Source organism: Quercus lobata, chromosome 5 (genome assembly GCF_001633185.2).
Source record: "Quercus lobata isolate SW786 chromosome 5, ValleyOak3.0 Primary Assembly, whole genome shotgun sequence".
Taxonomy (NCBI): domain Eukaryota; kingdom Viridiplantae; phylum Streptophyta; class Magnoliopsida; order Fagales; family Fagaceae; genus Quercus; species Quercus lobata.
In genome coordinates this window covers 77,991,767-78,004,543 of record NC_044908.1, presented here as the reverse complement: position 1 = coordinate 78,004,543, position 12,777 = coordinate 77,991,767, and the positions used below count along the sequence as shown (strand labels likewise).

The window sequence follows — 12,777 nt, the reverse complement described above, 5'->3', positions numbered from 1 at the left end:
CGTAGTGATAAGGTGGCGCACAACTTGTGCCACAACTCGCCCACAAGGCGAGTTGTGAGTGGTAGAGAGGTGACCCCACATGGACCCACCATCACCTCTCTAACACTCACAACTCGCCATGTGGGCGAATTGTAGTACAAGTTATGCCTCTTTATGTGGCACCAGCATTATTCATGTAAAAAGAGCTAAATGAAGGAGTGGATCCCGATGGCGTGCCAAAATTCTATTAAACTAATAAATTGAAGTCACTCACACGAATAATTCATGACATGCCCTCCCTTTGGACTTTCATGTCCTGTGGTCTTCATTGGAAAAACCACATGAATCCTACTAAACCGTTCTTGAATATAGTATTACTTTTACTTTTCTCACTTGTTTTCCCAATTTGCATTTCCTTTGAAACCATTACACAAAACCAGCCCCTCAAGGATGGTCAAATTCTTGTCTCATACCAAAAAACCTTTGCACTTGGGTTTTTCACTCCTGAAAATTCCAATCGTCGCTACGTTGGGATTTGGTATAACCAAATTATTGAACTAAAAACTGTTGTGTGGGTTGCAAATAGAGACAATCCTCTTTATGATAAGTCCGGCGTCCTCTCCATCAACGGTCAAGGAAACCCCGTACTCCACACTCAAAACCAATCCATTCCCATTTGGTCCACTAATGTTTCTACTTCAGCCTCACCAACAAAAAATTCCATGGCTAAGCTCTCAAAAGAAGGAAATCTTTTGCTCCAACAAGACAGTCAAAAGGTAATATGGCAAAGCTTTGATTATCCCACAGATACTATGCTTCCATTTATGAAGCTCGGGCTGGACCTGCGGACCGGGTTGAACCGTTACCTAACATCTTGGAAGTCCAAAGATGACCTAGGAATTGGCAACTACTCATATAGAATTGATACAACTGGGTATCCACAGTTGATCTTATACAAGGGTCAGACTCCATTATGGCGTGCTGGAACTTGGACCGGCCTAAGATGGAGTGGTGTACCCAAAATGATACCAAATTACGTCTTCAATGCTAGTTATGTGAGTAATCAAGATGAGATCACCATTGTATACGGTTTAATTGACCCCAAAGTATTCTCTAAAATGGTGATGGATGAATTAGGAACCTTGCAGCTATCTACATGGCACGAGACAAGATGGGTCGAATACTGGTCCACCCCGCAAGAGACATGCGATAAATATTCGGGTTGTGGTCCAAATAGTTATTGTGACCCGTATAATGGGGACAAGTTTGAGTGCACATGCTTACCCGGGTTAGAACCCAAGTCGCCCGGCGATTGGGACTTGAGAGACGCATCGGGTGGGTGTGTGAGTAAGCAAGGAATGTCCACATGCAATAATGGAGAAGGGTTTGTGAAATTAGCACGTGTGAAGGTACCAGATACTTCGATAGCACGTGCAGATATGAGTTTGAGTCTGACATACTGTGAGCAACAATGTTTGAGGAATTGTTCTTGTATGGCTTATGCTAGTGCCAATGAGAGTGAGGGAGGGATTGGATGCTTGACATGGCATGGGAACTTGGTGGACACAAGAACGTATTCTGATACAGGGCAAGATTTATACATACGTGTGGATGCAGTTGTACTAGGTACCCTCTTTGTCTTTTACAAAGTTTCATGTACTTGTCTTTTACAAAGTTTTAACTCATACTATGCAATGAAAATTTCATCTGCTTGTCTTTTTAACATATTATGTAATGTCTAATGCATAAGAAAAAATATTTGTCCTTTGGAAATCAATTGTATATATGTTTCCCTTTTTTGGTCACTTAAACCTCACATGTAATGAAGAATACATACAACCCATATTGTAAGTTATATTATTTGTGCTACAGAAATAGTTGAAACCCAAACCTATTGTGTTATCTTGGTCAAAGCTCAACCCTGTTGTATTATTCTACTCCATATTATATTAGGAATCCTATTCCTAATTCAACATGTTATTTTTGTTATACTACTAATTTTAATTTTGGTTTAGAGTCATATATTGATAGAGAAATGATTCTTCGCATTTGAAATACATTAATATAGTTCAAATTAAATATTATGAACTTAAAGAAATATTTCATTCCATACATTTAAAATTGAAAATTACCTGGTCACTATAGACACTAGAAATAAAATATTAATCATATCACTTTATACACTAGAAATAAAATATTATATTAATCATAAACTCTCTCTCTCTCTATCTCTATCTCTCTTTCTCTCTCTCTCTCTCTTTGATATTATCTTATTCTAACATGGTACCAAAATTATGTATCAATATCTTTACTAAAATGGTATAAAATTACACCCTCATGATCTTTAATAGTCCAGAGAGTAATCCTTACCAATAGTGGCAGAGCCAAGAAGTTGTCATTGGGGGTTGAATAAAAATAATAATTTCCCTGAAGAACCCAAGCCTATTATATTATCCCTCACAAAACCCAAGTCCATTGTGTTATCACAATCCAAATGTTATTGTGAATTCTAATCATAATTGTAATAGAAATCTTAACTTAATTGGGGTTAGTCTAACATATATACCATTCAACGGGTTTTATTGTAATACACAAAGTTCTATGGTAAAGATATGGGCATTTAGGGTATACTTGGTAGACTATAATAGATATTGTAATGTAATCATTATTCCTTTTGTTTAGCTATTTAGTAGTTTGGTTATATTTTTATTACAGGGAATAGTCATTCCTTATAAATAGTCATTCTTTAAAATAAAGAATAACTATCCATCTCTAAAAGGGTTATAATAATTATTACTTATTACGTGTATAAATTTCTAAAATTAATATATTTCCAAATAAACAAAATTTTCATATGCTCATAACAATTATCAAAATAAAATTTATTAAAAAATAATTAATCTCTCTTTCAAATTTGAAAAATATTATTATTTAGGAAATATAATTATATGTGTAAGATATTTCCTAAAATATATCTTAGGTTTGGTTTAAAATGCTTTCATTCAATTATCTTTAAGGTTCTATTATTGCGTTACCACCAAACAAATGAATAATAATAAGTATTACATTATAACGTCTTGTATTCCTTGTAATACCTATTTCTATTCCTATATAATTACCATTACAGCCTACCAAAAATGTCCTAAAGGTTTTCAATTGTGAACATAAAGCATGGTAAGTTTCAACTGCATTATATTCCTTGTAATACTTGTTTCTATTCCTATATAATTACCATTACAGCCTACCAAAAATGTCCTAAAGTTTTTCAATTGCAAACATAAAGTGTGCTAAGTTTCAACTGCATCTCTTTCTCTTAATATGTTTTTCTTTTTCAAATGTGATATCATAGGTATGTCTCGCATTCTCTAAACTTAGTAATAGTTTATCACATAACTTAGTAATACTTCTTTTTTACCTTAGCTCAATATGCTCAAAAAAAAGGTCTTACTCGGAAAAAGAGGATGTTGACAATTCTGGGAGTTTTTGTTGCGGTAATGTTTCTTCTCATGATCTTGGTTGTATATTGGCTGGTAAGGAGAAAGAAAAAAGGTAAGCAAATATTTACTCACTCTTTTGTTTAAAGCAACTTCTTTTTAACTTATTTCTTTATTTCTAAGGTTGGTGAACAAATGCCCCTAAGATAACTCTAACAATATATTTGAGAGTTGTTAACTTGTTCGAGGTATGAGAAATACCAACTTCAATTATAGTATTAATTTAGACCCCAAATTTTAAATACTGCTCAGTTAATTTCAGGCTAGTCTAAAAATTAAGTCCAAATTTAAGTGATAACCCAATTACCATGAGCATGGATGAACAATAAGCATGGATAATCATATAAAATGAACAACCCACAAAAAATCGAAAGGAGAATAACACAACCATAACACATGAATGTGTTATTGAAGAAGAAAACTCAAGCACAAGGCATAAAAACCTCTTTGCAACCTCACCGCTGAAAACAATCCACTAGAGTAGATAGTTGTGATACATAATACATACAAAACCCTCCAAGTAAAGTAGTATCTATGTACTCAATCATGTTGGGTTGTAGATTGACCTCGGTTAATTAATTCAATTACCTAAGTTGATTAAGTTGGTCAAATTACATGAAAATCATGGAGGCACACAAATCACCAAATAAACTAAAGTGCAGCGGAAATTAAATTGACACGGTGATTTGTTGACTAATGAGGAAAACCTCTCGCAAGGCAAAAACCCCACCGAATGATTTTCAAGTTACCATTCCCAAATATCCACTAATCAATAATCAAACAGTTACAAGTATAAGAAATCTTACCACTATCCTAACCTATACCAAAATATCAACCTATAATTGAACCTTCACTCTAATACTTAATTGGAATAAATCTTGTAGAGACTTCTTCATTTTTGCACAGATCCTAGTGTCTGACTTCTTAAGAACTGATGTTTGTTGTTGGATGCAAAGTTCTTCACTTCAAAACACATTGAGAATCTAGAAGCACTTAGTTACAAAACTCTAAGGCGCATAAGAATGCAATAGCTTTTATAAGAATGTATGAGTTCTCTAATCCGAGTCTCTGTGTCATTGATGACTTTAAAATAAAGTTTTTATATCCTCTAGGAGTTTAGCGAATGAAACCCTAGCAATCTAAGACATCATGGCTGAAATTCTATACTGAGAATTCTAGATCTACATAACTCGATAGATCGAGAGGTGTCGAGCTAGTGTCGAGATTTCTTCATTAAGTCTCGATAGATGCTAGTGTCGAGCTTATGTCAAGACTAGTGTCAAGCTTCACTATTCCATCTTTTCTTTACTTGTTTCTTGGTTCAATCTTATTACTTCATTGATATCACTTGTCTGTACTTATCAACATACTTCTTGATATCCTAAACACATCTTAGATCTATCCAATTACAAGTAAAATGCATTTTGTCAAAGGATATGCCAACACGTAACAAATATGACCCTAACAAATCCCTCCAAACTCCTACTAGCAACTGACTCCACGAGTCCTATGTCCATCCTAACTCCGATCTGCAATTGTCCTCCAATAGCAATCTTCAAGTTGGATGTACTGTGGTGGCTCCAATGCTTCCCAAATCTTCAAACAACACAAATTCTTTGAAGGATACTTATGTATGAAGGATTCAATCTTCTCTCATAGTGTTTGAATTTGTAGAGAGGAAGAAGGTTAGAGAGAAATGGGTATATGAACTTGGGCTTATCTTGGCTCTCTAACACTTCAATTTGGAATTTCTAGGTGTCAAATTTCACAGAAAATGAAGCTTAAATAAATGGACAAAAGGTTGGCACAGTATAAAAATAAATAAATAAATAAAAAGAGAGTAACAAATTTCTCTCAAGTTTTGGCATTTTTGCTTGACAAAGTGTCAAGTTGTAGCATGCACTTTCAAGTTTAGCTTGAAGCCTCTTGATCCTAATACAAAATACATCCCATTTCAGGTATTGACATACAAAACATATGTTCAAAAAATACATGGAAAATTGTCATAGAATCAGCCAACTATCTAAAGATCTTGACAAGGTCAATAAAAGAAACCCAATGGGATTTTCTGTCAATGATAAGCTGAAAATTATAAACTCAAATTTTCCTCTTATTTTCCTTTGTTTCTTTCTTTTATATTAGTGTATTTTCTCAGTTTTATTAAGTTGAACTTTTGTGTGAGAATTCTTGAATCTTGATTGGACAGATAAGTTAACTAGCATTATTTGTTACTTGCTTTATGACAGATAAGAGGCAAAACGCATATTCAAATAGTGTTGCCTCCAATTTACCATACTTTGAAGACTCCCCAGGTAGAAGGGACCTTGATGGAACTACAAGAAATTCAAGTTCACCATTATTTGATCTAAGAACTATTATTGCAGCCACAGATAACTTCTCTGTTGCTAACAAGCTTGGTAAAGGTGGTTTTGGCTTAGTTTATAAGGTAGTCTCCTTGAACAAGCCTCAGAATTTGCATAAAAAATTATGTCATGAATGGTTAAGAAAAGAAAATTCATTAAGCATAACTTCATTAGATGAAATTGAGCTTGTCCAAATAATTCTCTAAGTTGACTTTCTCTCAACAGTTAAGCACTATGACAAAATGAAATTTGGACTATAATTGCAGGGTTTGCTACCAAATGGAATGGAAATCGCTGTAAAAAGACTATCAAAATGCTCTGGACAAGGAATAGAATAGTTCAAAAATGAAGTTGCACTAATTGCTAAACTCCAACATAGGAATCTTGTGAAAATTTTAGGTTGTTGCATTCATGGAGAAGAGAAGATGTTGATCTATGAATACTTGCCAAATAAAAGCTTGGACTCTTTCATTTTTGGTATGTCTTCTTTTCACATCCTCCAATTACAAACATATCATATCCTAGAAGTGAGATTATATTATATACATAGTGCAAGTAAGCAGAAATGCAATCTAATCCAAGTTCTCATTTCTTTTTAGATGAAACAAAAAGGTTAAGTTTAGATTGGGGAAAGCGATTTGAGATTATTTGTGGAATTGCTCGAGGACTCTTATATCTTCATCAAGACTCAAGATTAAGAATTATTCATAGAGATTTAAAGGCCAGCAATGTTCTACTTGACAATACATTAAATCCAAAAATTTCAGATTTTGGTATGGCTAGAATTGTTGGAGAGGACCAAATTGAAGCAAATACAAATTGCGTTGTTGGAACATAGTAAGTATGTTAAAAAAAAAGATATATTTATACTTTTCAACTGATTACTTGACTACCATTTTTTTATCTAAGAAGAGGGTACAAGCTTCAAACTTTTGTAAAAAAAAAAATATTAAGGATATTTTCGTAATTTTCTCCCTATTGTGCTAATTCAGATGTTACATGCTATGTTAGTGCCCTAAGGCTCTCTTTGATCTTTTTTTTTTTTTTTTTAAAAATATTGAAAGGCTTAATAGTTTCTTTTTCATTGTGCTACAACAGTGGTTATATGTCACCAGAGTATGCAATGCAAGGATTATTTTCGATAAAGTCTGATGTATATAGCTTCGGGGTCTTGCTACTAGAGATAATTATTGGTAAAAAGAACAGTGCTTATCTTCATGATGGTCCTTCCTCAAATTTGATTGGACACGTAAGTACATGTGCAAACAATGACTACAAAATTAGGCCTATATTGCTGGGCTTGCTATGATGAATATGTTGTTTGCAGGTTTGGGACCTATGGAGAGAAGGCAATGCCACAAATATAGTCGACTTGTTACTAGGTGAGACATACCCTGCTAGTGAAGTTTCAAGATGCATTCAAATTGGGCTTTTGTGCGTGCAAGAACATGCAATAGACCGACCTACCATGTCAACAATTGTTTTCATGTTGGGTAATGACACACCTCTTCCTTCTCCAAAACAACCTGCATTTATTTTGAAGGGTACTTACATTAGTACAAATAGATCAACTAGCGAAGCATCTAATTCTGTAAATGAAATAACAATTTCTAAACTTGATGGTCGCTAAAACCCCAAACTAATTTCAGTGGTGTATTAATATTTGTTATAGACCATTACGACATAGGAATGAGTTCCTCAAGTCTACTCTACACAATTATTTTTCTTGTATAACATAGTATGTATAATGTAAAGTTGTTTTTTAAAAATAAAAATTGGGTAATACCACTGCTATTAAAATGGTGAGGTACAAAACTTGTAATGAAATCACCACTGTCTCAATAATGCTTAATGTGTGCTTTTATAAAATTTTGTACACCAAGAGTTAAGTGCTTATGGTCAGTGATGATAACTTCATTGGTTTGCCAAGTGAGATGTCCAAGTTTAAGTGCAACCAAGGAATCTGAAAAAAAGTAAAGGAATCTATAAATCTAATACACTGCTGCTGGTAACTTTTAGTATCATTTTATTATGTCAGGGTATTATTTCCAAATGGAAAGTACACTTGAACATAAACAAGAGTAATAAATAAGGTGGGAGATAAATATATAACATCAGGGTAGATATTATCTTCCTATAGCAAGGGAAAGTGAGATAGAACTCTGTCATAAAAACTAACAAAATATTCTCCCTTTTGCCTGAAAGGATGACAAACATCGTTCTTGTTTCTTATGCATGGTGAACAATGCTAATGCATTACATTACAACAACATGGCGTAGTCAGGCTTTTATGCTGCTTCTTATACACATGAACAAAATCTGCTTATTAGACCAGTTCTCTTGTCATAAAAATGTGATTTTGTCAGACCCTAATTTTTATCAAGTTTCGGCGATCATAATTTCTGTACTCAGCCTTGTAATGTAGGTCCCTCTATTGTTTTGGCGGCCATAACTTGTAACATTTTTTTGTAAAATAGCATCCTTGTTCACCGATCTTTCCATTTCCTACAAAACTGCTATAGGTTGAATTTCTCTGATCTTTTCTGTAATATTTGCAAGAAATGTAAATAGGAGGAGGGGGAATTAGGATTTCTGGATGTCAGTGCATTTTAAATTAAATATGTTAAAACTCAAAATAACTGATGATGAATAAAGAGATGAGTTATAATAAAAGTTGTTAAAGAAAGAGTTGTTAAAGAAAGAGTTACTTGTATGTAAGTTAGATTAATAAAATTAAGAGAAGTTTTCTAAATTAATAAATGACATGTAGGTTATGTGAAGGGTTGAAAGACTATATATACGGCTATGCTATAGACTAATTTCATATCAAGAGTGAATGAAGAAAATAGTTAAAAGCAAAGTGTATTGTGTGAGAGAGTGAATTCTATAATATTTCTAAACACTTGAGAAATTTCGGGCCAAAGAAAGGTGTTCTTCTGGTGGAGCTTTGGGCTTGAACACTTTGTGCAGAAGTTGTTCTAGCCATACAACATTTGTTGGGCTGTTGTATCCTGGGGGAGACAAGTCAGAGAAGGTCTGCACCGGTTACAAAGATTAGCCAACCAAGGGCTTGAATCTCCTTAAAGAGAGCGAGTGCCGCGCCTCAGTCCAAATAGTGTTGTGTAATTTTTCTTATTAAATTAATAATATTCAGAAGTACTATTCAGTTTCTCATTGTGTTATTTCCATTATTATTGTGTTTGCACCAACAATTTTAAGGAGATTCAGAACATGGAGCCTACACAAGAGAAACCAAATGAGCCTGTTGGAGATCTTAACAAGCCCTTTCGCTTTAAGGGAGCCCACTTCAAGAGATGGAAAGGAAAGGTCCTATTCTACTTGAGTCTTCTCAAAGTCGCCTACATCCTCACTGACAAGAATCCATCAAAAGTTTCTACTGATGAGATGAGTGAGGAAGAATATATTCTCCATCAAGAAAAAATAGATAAGTCTACAAAAGATGAATATAATTGTCGCTCTTATCTATTGAATTGTCTTGCCGATCATTTCTATGATTATTATGATACAACTTACAATTCTGCTAAGAAAATTTGGAAAGCTTTACAAAGCAAGTACGATACCAAGGAGGCTGGTGCAAAGAAGTATGCTGCTAGTAGATTTTTCCGTTACCAAATGGTTGATGGAAAATCGGTGGTGGATCAAACACAAGACTTCCAAATGATCGTGGCAGAATTGAGATCCGAAGGCATAAAGATTGGAGACAATTTGGTGGTAGCTGGCATAATTGATAAACTACCACAATCTTGGAGAGAGTTCCAAAAAACTTTGCGGCACAAACAAAAGGAGACATCCTTGGAGACTTTGATCACACGCATCCGTGTAGAGGAGGAGGCTAGAGGACAAGATGCACTCATGACACAAGAGAGCAATGGTAATTCCATCACAAAGGTAAACCTTATTTCAGCCAATAATAATATGCCCAAAAATCATTTTCCTAGAAATGTTCAATTGAAGCCTAAAAAAAGAGCCTTTAAAAATAATAATAGACCTCAAGGAAGGGGAAACCCAAATAAAAATTACAATAAGAACCAAGGACCCCCTTCACAAGATCAATTTAATAGATCCTGTTTTGTCTGTGGCAAGAGTGGGCATATTGCTCGATTTTGCAAATTTCGGAAACGTGAATCTGTCCCGCAGGCTAACGTAACCGAAGAGCCTTTAGTGGCTATGATTACAGACATCAATATGGTGCAATATGTTGAAGGGTGGTGGGCAGATTCTGGTGCTAATAGGCACGTCTGCTATGACAAGAATTGGTTCAAATTGTACACTCCTTTTGAAGAAGAAAAAACTGTTATGCTTGGTGACTCTAGTAAAACCAAGGTTCTTGGGAGTGGTGAGGTTGAATTGAAATTCACTTCTGGACGTGTGCTAACATTGAAAGATGTACTTTACACTCCGTCCATGAGGAAGAATTTGATGTCAAGTTTTTTACTTAACAAGGCTGGCTTCAAGCAAATTATAGAATCTGATAATTATGTAATCACTAAAAAGGGATTATTTGTGGGCAAGGGTTATGCTTGTGATGGAATGTTTAAATTGAATGTTGAAAATAATAAAGCATCCACCAGTTCAGTTTATATGCTTTCTTCTATTAATTTTTGGCATGCTCGTTTATGTCATATAAATAGTAGATATGTGGGAATCATGAGTAGTTTAGGATTAATTCCTAGATTGTCAAAAGATTTTGAAAAATGTGAAACTTGTAGTCAAGCTAAGATTACAAAAAAGCCTCATAAAAGTGTTGTAAGAAATACCGAATTGCTTGAGTTAATTCACTCCGATTTATGTGAATTTGAGGGAATTTTAACTCGTGGAGGAAATAGATATATTATCACCTTTATTGATGATTTCTCAAAATATACAACTATTTATTTGTTGAAAAATAAAAGTGGTGCTTTTGAAAAATTTCAAGATTTTTTAAAAGAAGTTGAAAATCAATTCGGTAGAAAAATAAAAAGAATAAGAAGTGATAGAGGCCGTGAGTATGAATCAAGTGCATTCAACTCATTTGTTCAGTCTTTGGGAATTATCCATGAAACTACTGCACCATATTCACCTGCTTCTAATGGTGTGGCTGAAAGAAAAAATAGAACTTTAATTGAGTTAACAAATGCCATGTTAATTGAATCTGGTGCACCTTTACATTTTTGGGGTGAAGCTATTTTAACTGCATGTCATGTTTTGAATAGGGTGCCACATAAAAAGTCACATACCACACCTTTTGAGATGTGGAAAGGACATAAGCCAAATTTGGGATATTTGAGAGTATGGGGTTGTCTTGCTTATGTAAGGCTTACTGACCCTAAAATACCTAAATTAGGTATAAGAGCTACTACCTGTGCTTTTCTTGGTTATGCGATTAATAGTGCAGCCTATAGATTTTTTGATCTTGAAAACAAAATAATTTTTGAATCTGGTGATGCAATTTTTCATGAAGAAAAATTTCCTTTTAAATTGAAAAATAGTGGGGGTGAAGAAAATATTTTGTCACAACCTAGTTCTTCTACATCACATTTACAAAATCAAGAAAATTTTGAAATGGAACCTAGAAGAAGTAAAAGAGCTAGAGTTGAAAAGGATTTTGGTCCTGATTATTATGTTTTTAACATTGAGGAAAATCCCCAAAATTTAAAAGAGGCTTTAACATCACCTGATGCTATATTTTGGAAAGAGGCTGTAAATGATGAGATGGAATCTCTAATTTCTAATAGAACTTGGAAATTAGTAGATCTTCCACCAGGTTGTAAGACCATAGGTTGTAAATGGGTCCTTAGGAAAAAATTGAAACCGGATGGATCAATAGATAAGTTTAAAGCTAGACTTGTTGCAAAAGGCTTTAAACAAAAAGCTGATCTTGATTTCTTTGATACATTTTCTTCGGTAACAAGAATTACATCTATTAGATTGTTAATCGCTATTGCTGCAATTTTTGATTTGAAAATTCATCAAATGGATGTAAAAATTGCTTTTCTAAATGGGGACCTAGAGGAAGAGATTTATATGGACCAACCCGAAGGCTTTGTAGAGCCTGGACAAGAAAGCAAGGTATGTAAGCTAACTAAATCCCTATATGGCTTAAAACAAGCACCTAAGCAGTGGCATGAAAAGTTTGATTCCTGCATGATTGAGAATGGTTATAAATCAAATGAATGTGATAAATGTATTTATTCTAAGTCATGGAATAATCTACATGTTATTATTAGCCTCTATGTGGATGATATGTTGATTTTTGGCTCAAATATGCATGTTATAAATGAGACAAAAAATATGCTTAAAAGCCATTTTGATATGAAAGATCTTGGTGAGGCTAATTTTATTTTGGGTATGAAAATTACAAAAACATCTGATGGAATATATCTTGATCAATCACATTATGTTGAGAAAATATTGAGAAAATATAATTTTCATAATCACAAAAGTGTAGCTACTCCTTTTGATTCTAGTATTCATTTATTTCCTGTGAATAATGATGATGAGATTTTTAATCAAAAGGATTATGCTAGTATCATTGGTAGTTTGCGTTATGCTACTGATTGTACTAGACCTGACATTGCATATGCAGTAGGAGTGCTTAGTAGATTTACTAGCAAGCCTAGTAAAGATCATTGGCTAGCTATTGAGCGAGTCATGAGATATTTAATTGGTACCAAAAACTATGGCATATTTTATAAAAAGTACCCTGCTGTGATTGAAGCTTTTAGTGATGCCGATTGGAATACTTTGTCAGGTGATTCTCTCTCTACCACTGGTTATATTTTTACCTTAGGTAGTAGTGCTATTTGTTGGAAATCTAAAAAACAAACAATAATTGCTAATTCAACAATGGAAGCTGAATTAATAGCATTAGCTTCAGCTAGTGAAGAGGCAAATTGGCTTAGAGATTTGTTATATGAAATTCCACTTTGGGAAAAGCCAAT

The 12,777-nt window shown here is 33.9% G+C and overlaps 1 pseudogene; it reads left to right on the top strand.

Moving 5' to 3' along the window:
- The first annotated feature begins 291 nt into the window (after positions 1-291).
- LOC115993059 lies at positions 292-7,571 on the top strand (annotated as a pseudogene).
- The last annotated feature ends 5,206 nt before the right edge of the window (positions 7,572-12,777 follow it).